Source organism: Tamandua tetradactyla, chromosome 10 (genome assembly GCF_023851605.1).
Source record: "Tamandua tetradactyla isolate mTamTet1 chromosome 10, mTamTet1.pri, whole genome shotgun sequence".
Classification (NCBI taxonomy): Eukaryota; Metazoa; Chordata; class Mammalia; order Pilosa; family Myrmecophagidae; genus Tamandua; species Tamandua tetradactyla.
The window spans coordinates 14,959,514-14,981,060 of NC_135336.1; the positions used below are offsets into that span (position 1 = coordinate 14,959,514).

The window sequence follows — 21,547 nt, forward strand, 5'->3', positions numbered from 1 at the left end:
CTGATTTTAGTTGTGTGTTCTGTCTCCTTTTCTTTGCCAGTCTAGTTAAGGGTTTGTTGATTTTATGGATATGTCTAAAGAATCAACTTTTGGTTTTGTTGATTCTCTCTATTTTTTTAATTCTTTATCTATTTAATCTCTGCTCTTTTCTTTATTTCCTTCCTTCTGCTCACTTTGCTTTTTTTTTTTTTGGCTTTTAAAAAGGGAATTTAATAAGTTGCTAGTTCACAGTTCTAAGGCTGAGAAAATGTCCCAATTAAACAACTGTATAGAAATGTCCAATCACAGGCATCCAGGGAAAGATACCTTGATTCCAAGGAGGCCAACGAAGTTCAGGGGTGCTCTTTCAAGTGAGAAGGCACATGGAGAACACAGAGCTTCTCTCTCATCTGGAAGGGCACATGGTGAACACAGCATCATCTGCTAGCTTTCTCTCCTGGTTTCCCGTTTCATGAAGCTCCCCTGGAGGCATTTTCCTTCTTCATCTCTAAAGGTCACCGGCTCTTGGACTGTCTGCTTCGTGGTGCTGCAGCATTCTCTGCTCTCTCCGAATCTCCTCATTCTCCAAAATGTTTCCTCTTTTATAGGACTCCAGAAATTTATCAAGATCCACCCAATGGGTGGAGACATGTTGTCACTTAATCCAGTTTAACAACCACTCTTGATTAATTCATATCTCCAGGGATATGATCTGATTACAGATTCATACATATAGTATTGAATAGGGATTATTCTGCCTTTATGAACTGGAATTTAGATTAAAAACATGGCTTTTCTAGGGGACATACATCCTTTCAAACCAGCACACACATTGTGGTCAAGTAAGTTTTTAGAATTTTGGACATAGGTATAGTATTTTATTTGTATCATGGTTTTTCACATATGAATGACAAAAATTTTCTGAGCTGGGTCAGCCTAATAATTGACTTGGCTCATAAAAATTCCTTCCTGGAGGACAGAGTTTCTCTGAGGGAACGTTTGCAACCGTTGCCTCCACCTGGAGTTTCTTCAGGCTCCAGGTTTCTCTACTAATCAAGAGGAGTCCAGAGACGAAAAGCGGAGCTCAGGCGCCAATAACTAACTCGTCCCAGCCTCTTTCAGCCTGAGATCGCCTTGGTAGGGATGGGCGAAAATATCTGGTTGCTCCTCCCGGTACTCCTCCTGGTAGCTGTGCCATCAGTGCCATTCCGGGGGGCTGCCGGCTTCACACCTTCCCTAGACAGCGACTTCATGTTTACCCTGCCAGCCGGCCAGAAGGAGTGTTTCTATCAGCCCATGTCCCTGAAGGCCTCGCTGGAGATTGAGTACCAAGTTTTAGATGGAGCAGGATTGGATATTGATTTCCATCTTGCCTCTCCAGAAGACAAAATGCTAGTTTTTGAACAAAGAAAATCAGATGGAGTTCACACAATCGAGACCGAAGTTGGTGACTACATGTTCTGCTTTGACAATACATTCAGCACCATTTCTGAGAAAGTGATTTTCTTTGAATTAATCCTCAATAACATGGGAGAACAGGAACAAGGACAAGAAGATTGGAAGAAATATATTACCGGCACAGATATGTTGGATATGAAACTAGAAGATATCCTGGAATCCATCAATAGCATCAAGTTCAGACTAAGCAAAAGTGGTCATATTCAAACTCGGCTTAGAGCATTTGAAGCTCGTGATAGAAATGTACAAGAAAGCAACTTTGATAGAGTCAATTTCTGGTCTATGGTTAATTTAGTTGTCATGGTGGTGGTGTCAGCCATTCAGGTTTATATGCTGAAGAGTCTCTTTAAGTTTATTCCGAATGAAGTTTGCCGTTGTATTCAATGAGTCATCATGCATAGCCACTTTAGGTATATCTGGTAATTGAGGCCCAATCAAAACCTCACTACTACTCGTGCTTGTTTCAAGGAAAGTTCCAAGTCTATAATCATCTTCCCTTCTTCTTTTCTGCTCTTGGAGCTGGCTTGTCCTAGGCATAAATCTGTCAATTGCCTCTGAAAAAGTAATAATCTTCTGTGCATCAGGACAGGCTAATGACTTTTTAAAATTTTTCATCTGTATCTTCCGCAAAGACTTATCGTAGTTATAATGCTCCATTGTTGCATCATGGTTTCTACCATCCTGAGAAGCATGTGATGCTGTGTTCACATGCTCCCATGATGAACATGTACATTTTGAGGAGAAATAACATAAAGGCAATTCATAGGAATAAGGAAGACATGGATTTGAGTTGCCAGTAGAAGTGTTCAACGTGGCTGCACAAAATCCAGACATCTCTGAATGGAAGTCTCGTCTAAAATCTTTTCTGTCTTTATGCTCTATAACCAGTTTCTTCTTTGTCATGTAATGTTCTTTACTGTTAGTAGTTCTCACTATATAAACCTTTCTCTCTTGTAATTTCTTTCTAGTTTCTTCCACTGTTTCAAATTCTGGAGCATAGCAGACATGAAGCAATCCACCAAAGAAACTCTGTTCATCCATTTTTCTCTTGGCTGTCCTTGCACTTTGTAAATTCAGATATTTGATAAGATAAACTTCTGTAAATTCTTCTGCTGGGTATTCATCTAGAGCATTATATTGCTCAATCACACCATATAAAGCAAATCGTTCAACTAATTCATTCATTGCTCCCACTGCAGGACCTCCTTATATTATTAAGTACCGAGATTCCAAGTTGATTGTATATACCTTGACAGCGCGAGGCCGTCTACGGTCCTGATACTTTGCCCGCGAGTCGCACACCGCTCTCTGCACGTGGTGGTCGAATGAGCCCCCTAGTTCCCCACTACTCAACGCCTTCTTGACAGCTTTGGCCTCACTTTGCATTTTGTTCTTCTTTTTCTAGTTCCTCCAGGTGATCACTGATTAGATTAGATCACTGATTTGAGAGATTTCTTCTTTTTTTTCTTTTTTGTTTTAACTTTTTTTTTGTATAATATCACATAAATGCAAAGCAAAGAAAGAAAAAAGCACTAGTTTTCAAAGTGTTCTTCAACGAGTAGTTACAGGACAGATCTCAGAGTTTGTCGTAGGCTACCATATCATCATCTCAGCCTTCTTTTTAATGTAAACATTTAGAGCTATAAATTTGTCTCTTAGCAGTGCCTTTGCTGCATCCCATAAGTTTCTCTGAGTGTTATTTTCATTCACCTCAAGATATTTCCTCATACCCCTTGTGACTTCTTCTTTGATCCATTGGTTGTCTAAGAGCACATTTTAAAATTTCCACATATTTGTGAATTTTTCAATTCTCCCTCTGTTATTGATATCTAGTTTCATTCCTTATGGTTGGAGAAGATACATTATATAATTCAATCTTTTAACATTTATTGAGAATTGTTTGATGACCTAACAAATGGTCTATCCTCAAGAATGACCCATACGCACTAGATAAATATGTGTATTCTGCTCTTGTTGGGTGTTTCATATACATAGTTCTATATAGGTCTAGTTGATTTATGTACCATTCAAGTCTATTTCCTTACTGATCTTCTGTCTAGAGATTATATCCATTATTGAAAATGGTGCATTGACATCTCTTACTATTAATGTAGAACCAATTATTTCTCCCTTCAAATACACCAATATTTGCTTCAAATATTTTGAGAATCTGCTGTTTGGTGCATATATATTTATAATGATCATATCTTCCTGTTGACCTGACCCTTTTATCAGTATATAGAGTCTTTTTGTTCCTTTAACAGTTTTTGACTTGAAGTCTATTTTATCTGATATTTGTATATCTACTTCATCTCTCTTTTTCCCATTATTTGTATGGTACATTTTTTCCATACTTTCAATGTACTTGCTTCTTTGAATTTTGGGTGTGTTTCATGTAAACAGCATATAGTTGGGTCATACTTTTTTTTTTTTTTTATCCATTCTGCCAATCTCTGCCTTTCGACTGGAGAGCTTAATCCAAGATATTAAAAGTAACTACTGGGCAGGCCACAGTGACTCAGCAGGCAGAGTTCTTTCCTGCCATGCTGGAGACCCAGGTTCAATTCCTGGTACCTGCCCATGCAAAAAACAAAAATAAGTAAATAAATAAAAGTAACTACTGGTAATGCAGGACTTACATCCACCATTTTACTACTTGGTTTTGTATTTGTAAATATTTGTAAATTTTTTTGTAATATTACAAAAATAAATTAATTTGTAATATTTGTAAAATATTTATTTTACCCCTCAATTCTTCCAGTGCTGCTGAGTTTCATATTTCTTTGATCTTTATTAGTGTGCCATTTTGAGTTCCTTCTCTCTTCTGTGTATGTTTTTCTTCCAAATATTTTCTTTGTCGCTTACATATGACTTAAATTTAAAATCTTAAATCTATAACAATCTCATTTGATTTGATGCCAACTTAATTTAAATAGCATTCGCAAACCATATCATATACCTCTCCTACCCCCACCTTTTTTATCTTGTCACAAATTATATTTTTATGTGTTGTGTGTTCAAAGACATAGATGTACCATTATTTTTATGCATTTGCATTCTAGATCATGTAAAAAGCAACTGTGTAGTTACATACAAAAAACACAATACAATGGTACTGCCATTTATAATTACCCATGTGGCCACCTTTTCCAGAGATCTTTATTTCTTTATGCTGCTCTAATATACTGTCTAGTATCTTTTCCTTTCAACCTGCAGAATCCCTTTAGCATTGTTTCTATGACAGGTCTTGTGGTGGTAAACTCCTTCAGCTTTTGTTTATCTGGGAATGTCTTTATCTCTCCCTTACTTTTGAAAGAGTTTTACTGGAGACAAATTTATTGGTTGGCAGTTATTTTCTTTTAGCATTTTAAATATTTCATCCCACTGCCTTCAGGGTTGCCAATGAGAAGTCAGCACTTATTCTTATTGAGGCTCCCTTACCCTGACATGCTTCTTCCCTCTTGCAGCTTTCAGGATTCTCTCTTGGTGTTTAAAATTTAACAGTTTGATCATAATGTTTCTGGGCATGGATCTCTTCAAGTTTATTCTGTTTAGGTTTCATTGAACTTCTTCAATGTGTGTGTATATTCTTATCTTCCGTTAAATTTGGGAGATTTTCTGGAATTGCTTCCTTGACTATTCCTTCAGTCCCTTTCTCTCTTTCCTCTCCTTCTGGGACTCCCATAATGTGTATTTTGGTATGTTGGATGGGGTCCCAAAGGTCTCTTAGGCTCTTTTCATTTTTCTTCATTTTTTTCTCCCCAGTACTCAGCCTGAAACATTTCAACTGTATTGTCTTTGAGTTCATGGATTCTTTCTTCTGCCAGCTCCAGTCTACTATTGAACCCCTCTAATGAATGTTAAATTTCAGTTACTGTGGTCTTCAACTTCAACATTTCTATCTCTGTACTGGTATTCTCATTTTGATCATTTATCATTTTCCTGATAGCCTTTAGTTCTTTCTCTTTAGCTTTCTGAAGATATTTAAGATCACTTTTTAAGGTTGTTGTCTGATATGTCCAAATCTGGTGTTCTTCATTGATTGTTTCTGATATTTTATCTTGTTCCTTTAGATGGGCCATCATTTCCTATTTCTTTGTTTGTTTTGTAATATTTGTTGCACACTGTAAATCTGAATATTTTAATGTGTTAACCCTGGAACTTAATAGCTGGGCTGTGTGCCCCTTAAGTTTGTAACCAGATAGTGATATGAAAGAGATTTCCTTGAGTGCCAGGAGGTAACAAAAGCAAACAAACCAATGCATAGAACACCTTCATCAGTCTGAAAGTTGGCTGTATGTTGGCTGGTGCTGTCTTTCAGAGTTTAGCCCTCCTGCCAAGAAGACCAGCCCAGTATGAAAGTTCAGGTTCCTCCCTAATCTATTCTGGGCATGTGCCTTGTCCTGGGCATACACTTATGGACTTAGGATTTCCCTATTTATAGTGATCAGAATGCCCCCTCTTCTTCCTATGAAATAGACTTTCCTTCCCTCGTGGGTTCTCTAGTGTCTTAAAGCCACTAATCCTTCTCCTCGATCTGCTCCTATTTGATTGTTTCTTACACTGTTTTAGTTGTTACAAGCTGCTTCTGTGTGCAGGGCAAGTTCTGGGATGATGAGGCAGAAGCAAGAATCTTGGTTCAGTTCTTCACGCCACCACAGATAGTTGTTACAGACATGCAAGCATCCCTGTTTGTGTATAGGGGTTACTCTGCTTCCTCCCAAATGGGGTCAAGGACCTGCAGTGAAAGCATAGGTTGGCTTATCTCTCAACAGGGGAAGGGGTGGAGCAGAGGGCAGCAAGGGTGCCATGAGCCTTCCTACTTTATTTTTGCTTTCTTATTATTTTTAAGTTGCATTTTCTGGATTTGGCCCTCATCTAATTATTGCAACCCTTTAACTGTTTTCAGCATCTCTGAAGAAGGCAGCTCTGCCAGTTTTTGGTAGTTGTTAAAAAATTCTTTGGGAAAATGACTCCCTAGAGTATCTCATGCCACTTTCTTGGTCAATCAGGGTCCTTTCTTTTTTAATTAATATTTCTTTATTGTTTTCTTTACTTCATTATTTGATTTAACTTCTTTAATAGATACAAACCTATTTAGATTATCTATTTCTTTTTTAATGAGTTTTGGTTGTTTGAATTTTTCAAGAAATTGGTCCATTTCATCTATAACCATATTTTTGGGTATAGAGTTGTTCATAGTACTCCTTTATTATCCTTTTAATACCCACGAAATTAGACATGATAAGCCCTCTTCATTTCTAATATTGGTAATTTGTTCTTCTCCCTTTTTATCTTTGTTATTCTGGCTTATCAATTTTATTGATCTTTTCAAAGCATAAACTTTTTATTTCTTTGATTTTCTCTATTGTTTTCCTATTTTTTACATCATTAAATTCTACTCTAATTTTAATTATTTTATTCTCCTTGCTTTAAGTTTCTATTGCTCTTGTTTCTCTAGTCTCTTAAAATGGCAGCTTTAGATCTTTTTTGACTTTAGATCTTTTTCTTTTCCAATATATTCATAAAATTCTATAAATTTCCCTCTAAACATTGCTGTCACAGCATCCCCTAAATTATATTTCCGTTTTCATTTAGTTCAAAATATTAAAAAATTTCTTTTGAGACTTCTTCTTTGACTCATGTTTTACTTAGAAATGTATTGTTTAATTTGTTTTGTTTTGTTTTAGTTGTCTTTCTGTTGTTGATTGCTATTTTAATGCCACTGTAGTCTGAGGACATACTTTGCATGATTTTGACTCTTTTAAATTTGTTAAGGTCTATTTTATCACCTAGGATGGCCTGCTTGGTGTGGTGGTTTGGAGCTGTATGTACCCCAGATAAAACATGTTGTTAAACTTAATTCATTCCTGTGTGTGTGAACCCAATGTAAGTAGGAATTTTTGATGAGGTTATTTTAATTAAAGTGTGACCCGCCTCAATCAGGATGGGTCTTACCTCTTTTACTGGGGTCCTTTATCAGCAGAATGAAATTCAGACAGGGACAAAGGAAGCCACAGGAAGCCAGAAGCTGAAGGTTAATGGATCCCCGAAGAGAAGAGAAAGCCCAGGAGAGGCCACCATGTGCATCATCATGTGACAAAGAGTCAAGGCCCAAGGACTACTGGCAGCCAGCCCCAGAATGACAGACTCCAGGAAGAAACCATTGCCTTGATGAATCCTTGATTTGGACTTTGTCCCAGGTTCGAAACCATGAGCTAATATATCGCCATTGCTTAAGCCAGCACATTGCATGGTATTTGCTTGAGCGGTCAAAGGAAACACTTCGTGAACAATCCATAGGAGCTTGAGAGTAATGTGTATTCTGATAATGGATGGAGTTTTTATAAATGTCAATTAGATTAAATTGATTAATAGTACAGTTCAGGCCAACTGTATCCTTATTGATTTTCTGCCTGTTTGATTAATCAGTTCCTGAAAGAGATGTGTTGAAGTCTCCAAATTTAATAGTGGATTTGTTTATTCCTCCTTGCAGTGTTATCAGTTTTGCCTGACATATTTTGATGCTTTGTTTTAAGATACATATGCATTGTTATTGATTCTGTTATCATTACGTAATGCTCTTATTTATCTCTGATAATTTTTCTTGTTCTGAAGTTAGTTTTAACTAAAATTAATATTACCAATCCAGCTTTCTTTTGACTGGTATTAGCATGATAGCTTTCTAATCTCTTTACTTTTTTCACAAAACAATACAAAAAGATGAATTTAAGTGAAATAAATTAAAGCTTGAAACCTTACACTTTCAAGTTTTTTTTACACCCATATTGGAAGATGGTATAGCGTAAATGATATATTTTTCTAATCATCAGTTGGTTAAAATAAAATACCAAAATCATCCTTCACAAAAAATGTTTGGCTTTAGAAATTATGGCTCATGACAATTATTTTGAATATAGTAGACACTACCTGAATTAGTATTCCAAATTCTAATCAGCAGCTTGTCTGGTTAAACTATTAAGCTATTTTGTTTATTGAGTTGGCTGCAAAATGGTATTGAAATAATGCTTACTTTACTGGCATCTGTAGAAACTAAAATTTTGGTACGTGAGTTTATCTAAACTACTGAGATGTTTTTTCAGGAAACAAAACAATGCTGATCCAATAACCCAAAAGTACCCCAAAAGTATAATTCTAACAGGCTATATTTTTATAAAAACAAAAAACAAAATCTAATTGTTTCTCAAATATTATCTCTATCTTTAAGCCAACTGGCTATATATGCCTTTAAAATGCAATGGGATCTCTTTACTTAACTGAGCATCATTATTAAAAATCAACTTGTAATTTTTGGGGAAAATCATTATGCTAAAATAGGAGTTGTGTTAAATATAACATCATTCCAAATTACAAAGTGATTGCTTTCTATTGCCCTAATTATTGTTTTTTTTTTTACTTTTTATTTTTTGGCATGGGCAGGCTCTAGGAATCGAACCCAGGTCTCTGGCATGGCAGGATAGAATTCTGCCACTAAGCCACCATTGCACCGCCCTGCCCTAATTATTTTTAATACAATGTTTAGGAAAAAACAGAAATGTATTAATATAGATGGCATTCAACTTTTCCTAATCCACTTAACCACATCGATTAAAAACCAGGAACTCTCTGCACAACCTGCTAGCTCCCCATTCCTTTTGTCCACCTAAAAAAGAAGCATTTTTTTGAAAGTCAATATTTATCAAGAACATCAAGGTCCATGATATTTTTTTTAGTATGGTAAAAAGAAATACCTTAAAAACGTTTGGATTTTTTTTTATAAAAAAATCAATATCATTTAAAACAACATATTTGAATTACATGGTTAACATTTTTAGCTAATCAACTTTTCAATGCTGATCCTAGAAAACAATTTTCAATGGATCTTTGAATAATGGAACAAGCCAATGTTCAGCCATTGATATGAGTGGTATAAGAAGTCATACTTTTAACTTTCAAGCCATAAATTGTGAAGTTTGGAAAGGATGAGGTCTACTGCTGCATTATCAGAGTTTGTAGTTGTATTTTCAGTGCTCATGGGTTGCATTTGTCTTCAAGTTTGCGTGCATGCTCAAGAATTAAAATCTTTAAGTATGCTTAATTCCCTTGTCAACAATTTTATTTTGCTTCCATTGGTTCATTGTCTTCTTTGGGCTGATTTGCTTTCTATCGCGTTACCTTGTGCTTTCTGCAGGGGCTCCTGTGCTTTCTACTTGCTTTTCTACAGGTTCTTATTCACAGCCATGTTGTTCCTCTCTCTGCATCGATTATACTTGTCACTGCTTTCATCCATGGCTGAACTCATTTTGCTCTGCTTGCTGGGAGGCATGGCTTTGCCTCCACTGCCAGGGCCAGCGGGCACTGGCTGAGGTACATGCTGTAAGCCACTGTCATGAGCCTGAGGTTGGATAATACTTATTTTGCTCACTTCCATAATACTGGGTTGCTGTGCTATCTTGCTTATTTGGGCACTCTCCCTTGCCAACACAGAACCGGTAGAAACAAGAGCAAGGTGATCAATGGTTTCCACACTTAATTTACAGAAAGCTTCTCATGTACCATCTGCTATTTAATTCCCCAGGGGTGAACTCCCTTTTCTAGATCAGAAAGCCTCGCTGAGAGGCATGATGAGGCAAGAAGGCTTAGAGGGGCTAGGGTGGGAGAAATGTCTTCCACCCAAGTGAGCTAAGGCTCTGGTGAAATCTTTTCCCCCCAGGAGAGTAGGCCTTTGTTATGGAGAATGTTCTCAGTTTATTTCACAATGGTTAGTCTTCCCAGTCTCTCCTCAGAACCATGAGGGGATCTTTCTCTGTTCTTAACTGTGAGAACCTGATGGAATTGGTGAGTTAAAAATCCAGGAAAAATCCAAATTTCCTTATATTTGCCTTCATTCAATCACTCATTCCATCAGCATTTATCCATATTCTACTACATGCTACCATGGACTAAGCACTAGGAATCCAAAGATGAATAAACTTTACTCTCTACCCCTGAGGTACTCCCAGGCTAGTGGCAGTGATACAACCACACCTTATATTTGCATAACCCAAAGACTTGTCACGGGTGGCATTGTGCTCAATCATCAGAAATGCCTGTAGAGTTCTCAAGATAGATATTTCAGTACCTCTACCACAGACTTGGTGGTCTCCCCAGTGCTGTTTGGAGAAACTTTGGCTACCATTAAATTGGTATTTCACTGGTGTTACTCATCCAGAGCTTACTATAAAGAGTTGGCCACGTGAGAATCAACTGAACTACAGATTATAGGTTGGAACTCATATTTGATTAATCTGCCTATGTCACTTAACACATTGAACAAATTTTTCCTCATGGTGCATCCAAGGGTCTATCATTGTGCTTTGTTTTCAAGTTTTATTGCTGATTACCAAATATTTCACTGCCTGAAATGTTCTTCCCTTCAAGAGGATCATATTTCCCCACCACACTGACTTTAGGCATAACCGTGTAAGTTACTTTGCTTGATGAAAAGCTGTAAGACCCAGAATATGGCTTGCCCTGTCTCCTTTATATCTTCCATAAGATTGGCAATGCTCCTGATAGAGGCTTTTCCATCAGCATGGGTCATGGAATGAAGACAAAGTGAAGTAGGGCCTTAGCCAGCCTATGATGACCCAATAACATAAGCAAGAAATACACTAATTTAGTTTGCTAAAGCTCCCAGAACATAATACATTACAGCAGAGATGAACTGGCTTTTATAAAGGGTATTTATTTAGTTACAAATTCACGGTTCTTCGGAGGAAAGGCAGCTGTCTTTCCTCTGGCTTTCTCTGTCACAAAGGAAGGCACACTTCAACTCTGCCGGCCTCTCTCCTGGCTTCTGAGTTCAAACATCTTTCCCTGGGGTGATTCCTTTCTGCATCTCCAAATGTCTGTGTCTGAGTTCTGAGCTCTGGTTTGACTTCTCCTTTCAAGCCTCGCTCATGCTGAAAACACTCCCCTTAGCCCACGGCAGATGTAATCATCCATAGATGAAATTCACATGCTGATGATTTAAGTCCACAGCAACAGAACAGCTATGCACCATCACCTGACCAAGCTGACACTGGAATTTAGCTACTCCATGCATTTCTGTTGCACCAAATCCCTGAGATTTGGGGTTAATTTGTTACCACAGAATAACCTGACCTATCCTAACTGATAGAATTACTTCCTCTTTGAGATGTCTCTCAGGGCCACCTAAAGTAAATGTTATATACCATAAATAATCATCCAATATCAGTAAAAATTCATCTAGTTTCCTTTGTTTAGTGCATTAACACCAATATAAATGTGATTTTATTTATGGAGGTAATTCAGAGAGATAAAGTGACTTGCCTAAGATCACACAGCTTATAAAGCAAAGAGCTGGGACTTGAACTCAGGTCTCCTAACTCTCAGTACAGTGCTCTTTCTACACTGCAATCTCTCTCACTCTAAAACTCCTTTGTGGGTTGTTTGTGTGTGTGTGTGTGTGTGTGTGTGTGTGTGTGTGTGTTTGCAATAATGTTCAATTTTATGTCATGCTTATGAGATTAGTTTGGAATATGAGTTGTATTTTTTATTCAATCCATAGTTTTCCCTCAAAGAGGGAAAATAAATACATGCATGACTATTTAAGAAAAAGAGACTGGGCAGCAGATCAGATTCTGCCCAGAGAGAGCTAGGAAAAGTCAGCAGACCTCTGGGCTCACCAGATTCATTAAGTTTAATCAGAGAACGTCTTTAAACTAATGAGAATAATGAGGGGCTTTAGATCAAATAGGAGTCAGGGAGGACAAATAAGCAGCAGGTGATCAACGGCGTACAGCTGCATAAATATCCTGGGGCAGTTCTGCCAGAGACGTGCTTTAGGGTGAGAGTGGAATCCTCTAAGAAAACTAAAGAAAACAGAAGAGATCAAGTAGACCATTATATAAGCCAATAACTAAAAGTAATTTTTTAGCTATTATTATTTAGAATGTTCTCTCAATATATTCTTTCCGATTGACATATACAGTAATTACAGAAGAGAAGTCTGGCTGACATGACCTTAACCAAATGATCAAATAGAACTCCCCGTGTAATGGGACAAATAGATATCATGGGCTCCTCTACCCCATGAACTGCAATGAGAATAAAACAATATCACCTATGTACTATTCCTGTCAAAAATGTATAGCCTGGAATAAATTATTAGGAAACAATCAGAAGAAATAAATCTCTGCAAAAAAAATTTTTGCCTCATTGACTCATAAAGTCATGACATGAAAGATAAAAAAAAAAAACGTCAGTGGGACTAGTCTCTATTTAGAGACTAAGGAGACATAACAACTAAATTCAATGTGTAATTCTTAATTGTCTCAGATATTTTTGAAAATCCAGCTATAATGGAAATTGGAGAAACGTCATATGCACTATATGTCCAATAATAATATTGATTCAATGTTAAGTTTCCTTAAAGTGATATTGGAACTGTGGTTATTTTGGAGAATTTCCTAGCTTGTAGGTAATACATGGTATTTAAGGGTAAAGTATCATGACAATCCTGAATATATAAATGGACAGAAAGAGGGGGAAGCAAATATGATGAAATATTAAAATTGGTGCATTTAGCTGAAGGATATATAGGTTTTCATTGTACTATTCTTAATTTTTTGCTAATTATTTTTTAGTATAACCATACATACAGAAAAGCATACAAATCGTAAGTGTATATTATTGAGCTGTTCTTGGAAGTTTTCTGTAGGATTGAACATTTTAAAAAAAAATTGGGGGCTTGAATAAAATACAGCAGAGACTGGGTTATATGCACACTGAGTTAGTTACATGTGCCTGAACCAACAGGTCTAAAACTAATGTGACTGCTAGCAGTTGCTGCCTTTATTTGGAGCAAGTGTCCAAGGCAGAGGTAAATTTCTTAGGAATAAATTTGATCCTTACTAGCACTTGTCTCAAACTTCAGACTCTCTAGTGACAGTGAAACATCACAGCTTCCACTGTGTCCTGTGAGGCTTTCTACCACGGCCTTAGAATTCTACTTGGAAGTAGAGAGCTCGGCTAACACCTAAATGTGCCCCTTCTAGGCAGCACATCCTTCCCGAGGGCATTTATTTCTGGAATAGAGGCCACTTTATTATTGGGACCTCATTTTTGGCTTGTCCTGGCCCTTGGGTGCTTGGGGCTCATTTGTTTTCTTTTGTGCTTAACTGTTGGTTACTGCAGAAAGCAAAGCTAAGCCACAGAACAAACAAATAAACAATTTCCTAGTATTTACAGACTTAGAGATTTTCCAAACCAAGCATAACAAGTCCCTCCTCCAGCCCACCGCCCCCGCTTGGAAGGAGCTGGTAAACATGCATAAAATGAAGAATTGAGCCTCCTGAGAGGAAGAGCTCAAATCAACCCCAACTCCTTCATTTTGAGGACCCACACTACTAGAAGCTCTCTAATGGGCTGAATGGTTGGGTCTGAGTTGGTCAGACTGATGGGAAAGGACCCCAAGAACCTGCTCCCTGACCCCAGACTCCCCACAGGCTAGGAAAGGCTTTGAATGTGGAGTCCAGAAAACAGAAGCAGCTTAGCCATATTGGCTCGTAATGCTCAGGAGGAGGACCAGGCCTTCTCAGGCAGAGCCGTGGCAATTTGTTCCTCCTTCCCACTTTCTCATACCAAGCACACTTAGGCTGAAAATCCTGAGAATCCTTGGACAATACGAGTGGGAAGTCTTGAGAGGGATGGGGCTTCCTGCAACTCTGGCAGTGGGAGTAGTTAAAGTGACTACTTTGAATATCACAGACAGATGTGGTCATATTTGTCTGCCAACCTGGTAAAGCAGGTTTTTAGGTAGAAGGGATCAAAGACATTTTCAAAGTCAAAGAAATGGTATCTACTCCTCACTTGCAAAGCATGCACCTATACACTACTTACTCAAGGACATATGTTCAAAGTCTAACCTCCCCTTTCTCTCTGCCTACCCCATTTCCCTACAGTCCGCCTTCTTCCCAGGTAAAGAGGTAGGTGGGGAGTGCTGATGGGGAACCAGTGTAAGAGAGAGGAAGGTGGATTACCTTGTTGAAGAAGGTTCAACTTTATTTGTAACCAGAAAAAAAAATCTTTAAAACCAAATACTCCTGTTCACTATTTGACCCCTAGAATTATTTCATTGAGGGGAAGTAAAGTGATCCAAGAGTAAGGATTATTCATTTCCCTGAGTTGATTGGGTTTCACACTAGGTCTCTGAGCCAGGATGTATGTTTTAAATGAAAAACATACACAAACCATGTTTGCCCAGTCCAATTTCTTTTGGAAAAGCCAATGACTTTTACACAAGGATCTTTTTTTTTTTCCCAAAGTAATAAAGTATTTGGAGCTCGGTAGCCCAGCAATGTAAATTAAATTCTGAGCATCAGTATTTTGTGTAATTGAAGCATCTTTGTTATGATGTAAATATAAATGCATTTTAATAACAGAAGAAGATCCACCAGTCCATCATAGACTCTAAGAAAAGCAAAATTGTGCCATTTTACTCTTGGGCACAGTCTCTATTGCCAAGAAGTCTCTATTGCTACTGACTCAAAAGCTTTTGGCATTTACCATGGAAAGAACATCAATCAAGAGTAAAATGTTATCAGAGACTTTATCGAATTGCATTGGAGCCAAATAGCACAAGAGGCACTAGTTTCTCCGGTCCTGCTGCTAACATTGTGGTTTTGTTTTAAGACCAGGCATGATATCCAGAAATAAATTTCAACACCCTGAAGTTTTGAAATAAATTTCAAAAATCCGAGGTTTTGCTGTAGCTTGACTTGGCACAGGAATTGCAGGAGAAAATCCAAAGGCGGGTCCCTTTGCTAACAACACAGCCTACATTTCAATAGCAAGTTTCACTGGACTGCTTCTGTTGAGATTAGAGCCAAAGCCAAAATTTCTGTGGCAGAGAAAAGCACCAAGTGTTAGTTGTGTTGAAATGAGGAGGATGCCCTAGTGTGAACAAGACTAATTTGCAGATTGACCTGCAACTGACTCTACATCCTCTTTCTATGGGTATGTGAAAAATGGTGCCATTGAAGTACTGTATTTTATATTCTCTAAATAATCGAGCTTCCTGACAGGCATTCTTCTCTGGGCTGGGGAGGAAGCTTGACTCAGCTCAGCTTTGTGGTCACATAAGTACTCGTGCACATGCCAAAGGCAGGAGGGGCAGGGGTGGGGGAGTCTCAACTTCTCCACAGCTTGGTGCATGTAGGGCAGGCAGCAGAGAGGAAAAGAGTGGGAAAAGGTGGATAAGGAGTAACTGAAAGCCAAGGTCATTGCTCTGATTCAGTCATTCTTTCCTGGAAAGAGAGAGTTTTTGTGTTTAACCTTGTGGCCTCAGATTTCCAGGATGTTGCTGGCTCCCTGGATCTCCCTGGGATATTCTTATTTACCAGGCCTCCCACCCAGGGACAGAAGGATATGAGAGGAAAATGCTCAAGTGGAACATAAAGAGAAAGCAAAGGCAAAGCAAAAGCCTTTAAAAATGCTGCTCATAACACATTTTTCAGTGAATGTGTATAATCAATTAAACAGATGCAATATATTTATTGCCTTTACAGCTTTAAAGTGTGTTTCATGAAATTTCAAACCATTTAAATTCCCCGCCCCCAAAAGAATGGCATTTGGAGTATGCTCAAAATGACAGACCAAGGGGAGAACAAATTTAAAACTCTTAGAAAGCTTAATCGAATAGACCTCGTGCAAGTCCTTCTCTGAATACGCCTAAATGTATGCATGCTCTTCCTGAAGTCCCCAAGAACAAGAAGATAGTCTCTAACAGAAAGTAAGATAGTCTCTAACAGAAAGTTTTCACACTCATCCCTACACAATGCTGGATTTATAGGCTCTGCTCAGGTCAAACTTTAAAGGAGTGTTTTGCTGGTATATGTAGTGGTGTTTGCTATCACCAGCAAATCACTAGCTCATGGTTCTTGACCGGTGTGAAAGAGTCCACAGATGAAAGTGAGTGTAATGGTGGGTGACTTCCTTAAGGGGAGAGGGGATAGGCTAGAGAGCCTCTATGGTGTTCTTTGATATAAACAGAAAAAGGTCTCAGAGCAAGTAGGTATTGATGGTGAGACTTATCTGGAGAGAAGACCCAATCTCTGAAGATCTTCCCTTTGGACAAAGAGGCAGTTTGTTCTATGTAGCTCAGAGGACCAAGGCAGGACCAAAGAGTGAAAGTAAAAGGGAAGCAGAGTTCAGTTCCATAAAAGGAAGAACTTTTGCCCAGAGGCAGTGAGTTCCCTGACCTTGGCATATTCCTAGCCTGGGCTAGATGGCTATTGCTGGGAAAGTGGGGAAGGGACTCCTGCACTGTGTAGATGGCAGAACCAGACCAGAGAGTCTACAGTAAGTATTGACTCAGAGAAAGGCAGGGCAATAAAAGGATATTTCCCCATGGAATGAGGTTTTCTGGTATCAGCATTTCAAGTTCCCAGCAAAGGCCCGTCCTGAAAAGGTCAGTGCACATAAGCACTTGAACTCCCTGAGGGTAGGAATTTAGCTTATTCATTTTGTGCTTCCCTTTAGAGAGTAGCACAATGTCTAATACATGTTTGTTAAATGAATGGAAGTATATTTATCTGCTCTATAAGGAAGATGGTGGGTACTATGTAATCAAAGATTATGTTATGTTATGTTATCTTAAATGCCAGGGTCTGCAGTAGTATGGAAAACTAGGACATGCCCCAGCCTCATACAGAATATGGTCATTTCATACTCTAAATCTCCTGAGCCCATCCAATAAATATTTTCCTGCTCACACCCCAACTGTTCCTCACCTCACATTCTAAATCTCCCAAGGTCACAACTCAAATCTCCTCTAACTCAGGATTGCTGAGAAGTCTTTCCATAGAGTCTTCTCAAAATATAATCCTTGCTGGGGCCAACTGATTGACATCATTGCCCATCCAACCTCTTCAAGACTGTGGCAAACACAACTATTAAATCACACAGATTGGTGCTCCTCTGCTATAGTGCAGAGTTGTTGATGAAAAGCAATCTCTCTGTTAAGGATTATGTTTCTGAGCCTCCCTTGCAGCTTGGTGGGACCATGTGACTAGTTATCACCAATGAAATAATAACAGAACCTATGTACTTCACTTCTGTGTTGTTGTGGCTAAGAAGTAGGTGCATCTTCTCCATGGTTTATTTCCTCATCCACTATCAGAATGAAGAAGACATTGAGGCCTTAGTAGGGGAGCAGAGCTCAAGGTACAAGGAGCCTGAGTTATGGAAGTCCACTCAGTAATACTCCATTGGACTGCACCATGAATAGGAAATAAATGTCTGTGTGTCGAGCCACTGAAATTTTGTAGGTAGATTATTTAGACCCATATAGAGATCCATTTGGAATCACTTAGAGACCTAAGAATGGATTTAGGATCAAGTTACCACTGAGGTACAAAGAAGCAGCTAAGTATATTCTTGTTGGATAAATAATTCTTAATCCTCTGGGTCCTCAAAACTTGGAAAGAGCCTCTGAGAGTCAACTATTCCCCTTTGAGAGATAAGGCCTTAACTCAGATCTTTAGTGTAGAGAAGGGCAGAATGAGAGAGTGTGAGTGTAAATGGGCACAGATAGAAGAATGTGAGACACAAAAGACCCAAGGGACTGGAATCAGAAACAGCTTAAGCTTGCCTTCCACCTCTGTCTCTCTATCACCATGCTCCTGGAAGGCTGAGAATTAAAGCCACATCACTTTATGCCAGTGGGGAGATAAGGGCTGACAAAGGTAAACTCACTTCCCTCCTCCCCTCAGTGGTACATGCTTCCCGGGGATGAACCTGGCCCTGGCATCATGGGGTTGAGAAAGACTTCTTGACCAAAAGGGGAAAGGTAAAATGAAACAAAGTATCAGTGGCTGAGAGATTCCAAATAGAGATGAGAGGTCATTGTGGAGTTTATTCTTATGCATTATATAGACATCCCTTTTCAGTTTTTGGTGTATTGGAGTAACTAGAGGGAAATACCTGAAACTGTTGAACTGTAACCCAATAGTCTTGATGCTTGAAGGTGACTGTACAACTATATAGCTTTTACAATATAACTATGTGATTGTGAAAACTTTGTGACTGACACTCCCTTTATCCAGTGTATGGACAGATGAATAAGAAAACAAAGACAAAAAATAAATAAATAATAGGGGGGATAGGATGTTCTGGGTGTTCTTTTTCACTTTTATATTTATTTATTTTTTTTGGTGTAATGAAAATGTTCAAAAATTGATGGTGATGATGAATGCATAACTATGTGATGATACTATGAACCACTGATTGTATACTTTGAATGATTGTTTGGTATGTGCATATAAGTCAATAAAATTGCATTTAGAAAAGCTCTAGAGAGGCCAAGTTCTGCTAAGTTGCACTGAAATGCTAGAATAAAACATCACTTCTACCCTAACAACAACAGAAGTCTATCTAAACTGCAGAACCCATCATAGAGCTAAAGTTTAAGGGCAACCAAATAGCCTGAAATCTAAGAGGGGCCCCTCTGAGTTGAGACAAGATATGAACAGTGGTTTACTTATGGCAAAGTGTGGGAGGAAGAAATGACAGGCATAAGAAAATTTAGCTAACATTTTTCACAAATCACTAATGGTTGAGTGTGAGTTTGCATGAAAGTTGTAGGCACAAGGGAAGCACAGACACAAGAGGAGTACTCACAAATTCACAGATGCAAGAGCCTCTACTAGGTGCTCTCAAGAGAGACTGGGCAGGAAAGGACAATGCAGAAGGCCTCTCTCAGTGGGTGCAGTTCTGACGGAAGGGAGCAGTCACAACTGCAGGGAAAAAAAAGCTTAAAATCTTGCCAAGAGCTTTCTCCCTTAAGGAATCAAAGTCTTAAGGCACCAGGAGAAAGGTAAACTCTGTCGCCACCAGGACATAAATGCAGACCCATTACAAGTGGGGTAGAATAAAAGAAAATACCCACTTCTAACTCTAGATAGAGGCAGGAAACCCTCCTGATCCCAGATGATTAAAGGTCTTTCCCCTGGAGAAGAACGGGAAAATTGCTTCAACATAAGAGCCACCTAAAATTCATGACAGAGTTTGGCTGCCACAGGGAAGAGGGGGAGGATTACTGAGAAAGCCCCAATCCCAAAATCAAGGGACAACAGGGTCTGCCTAAGACTGAGGCTAAATCAGGAGAACAGAAAATCTCCTTCACCCACCCCTAGGCTAGAAAGCACTGAATACCAACGACAGCAGTCCACTGCTGAAGGAGGGGCAGGAGCAGTGGAAAGAGACACCCTCTAATGCCACACACGTATGGGGGAACTATGAGTGGCACAGAAACTATAAATCCTGCCTAAGCACAAGGTAAAACTAGAGGAATTTGAAGCTAGTGGTGCACTGAAGCTAATCATAGCAACAACAAAACCCGAGATCACGTCAGCTACTGACTAGATTGATTCAAACCCCTACACAAAAAGCCTAGCAGAAATAGAGGCATATCCATTTCCAGGCATATTATTTACATCTATCTCTATTCTCCTGGACAATATGCTCAACACTTGAAAAAAGTTTATAAGGCCCACAGAAAAAGCAAGAAAAAACAACCACTGTCAAGACATAAAGCATTCAACAGAATCAGACTCAGAGACTACCCAGGACTTTAAAAATATATATATGATTAATAAATTAAAGACTCTAGCAGAAAACATGGAAAAGTTCAGCAGAGAGATAGAAGGTATAAGAAAGAATTAACTGGGAATGTTATAAATAAACAACATAGCAATTGAGATGGAAAATGCCTTTGCCAGTTTATCACTAGACTTGGTACAGCCTAGGAAAGAATCAGTGAACATGAATGTGGATCAATAAAAATTACTCATACTAAAACACAAAGAGAAAAAAAGAATGAAAAAAGTAGGACATACAGCGAACATTATCAAATGATCTAACACATGCGTAACTGAAATCCCAGAAAGATAAGGAAGAGAGAACAGGACAGAAGAAATATTTGAAGAGATAGCCAAAAATTTCCCCCAAATAATGAAAGGCAGCAAACTTCAAATCCAAGAATCTTAGAGAACCTCAAAGAGGATAAATATAGGCCCTAAAAAAGTCACCTGCATTTCTCCTGTCTTGTACTGGAGGTCTGCTGGGATGAATTCTCTCAGCTTTTGCTTGTCTGAAAAAGTCTTTATTCCTCCATATTTGAAAGATTTTTTTTTCACTGGTTATAGAATTCTGAGTTGACATGTTTTGGGTTTTTGTTCTTCAGCACTTCAAAAGATGCCATTCCACTGTCTTCTTGCTTACATAATTTCTGGTGAGAAACTTCCTATAATGCTTATTCATGTTCCTCAGTACGTAATGTGTCACTGTTTTTCTGGCTTCCTTCAAGATTTTCTCTTATCTTTGGTTTCCAATAGTAGGTAATAGGAATGAAGAATGCAGTGATTCTTTCTCCATCAGTCTTAATTTATAAATGCTGTAAATTCATTAAATATCATCCACAACAGGGAAATTGACAAATGAGACATCGGATAGAGTTAGTAATGCATTCACAGGCACACATAAGCAGCAAGAATTAGGAGCATATGTGAGAAATTCAGATATCACAATTCTCATTCAGTTACTTGATCTCCTGCTTTGAAAACATAGATGATCAAATCAAAGGATCTGATTGTCTTATTTCCAATGGGCAAATTGGGTTGGGAAGGTAATAAGACAATTACTGGGCAGTGAAAAATTTACTCAGTTGGGCAATCAATAAAAAAAACCCCTGCAGGTACTGACAAACACCTGGGGTAGCTATGCAAATGCAAATAAGCTATAGAAGGATCTTCTATACTCGTCTTCTTATGGTCACATATCTTCTTAAGTTCTGCTATTATGCTGAGCTATTTTGCTCAGAACACAGAAGAGCATGTGGTTTTGATTATTAAAAATAACGAACAGATAAGGAAGTGCAAAGCAAGGTTGCTTGTGAGTTTACGCTTTTTAGTCAACCCAAGCAGAATAGGAATGACTACTCCAAGGTGGCTCATGATGATGAAAGGAAGAATCTTCCAATGCGGATCACATTTCTGTAACACATTGAATCTAGGAAGGTTTAGTTTTAGCGCACCTCACATTTTCA

At 38.4% G+C, this 21,547-nt stretch overlaps 3 pseudogenes; 1 reads left to right on the top strand and 2 right to left on the bottom strand.

The window, feature by feature from the left end:
• Positions 1-960: 960 nt before the first annotated feature.
• On the top strand, positions 961-1,655 carry LOC143647817 (transmembrane emp24 domain-containing protein 5 pseudogene; annotated as a pseudogene).
• Positions 1,656-1,749: 94 nt separating this feature from the next.
• Positions 1,750-2,799, bottom strand: LOC143648928 (RNA-binding protein 48 pseudogene; annotated as a pseudogene).
• Positions 2,800-9,382: 6,583 nt separating this feature from the next.
• The window catches only part of LOC143648929 (CCAAT/enhancer-binding protein gamma-like), a 73,307-nt pseudogene continuing 61,142 nt past the window's right edge, over positions 9,383-21,547 (bottom strand).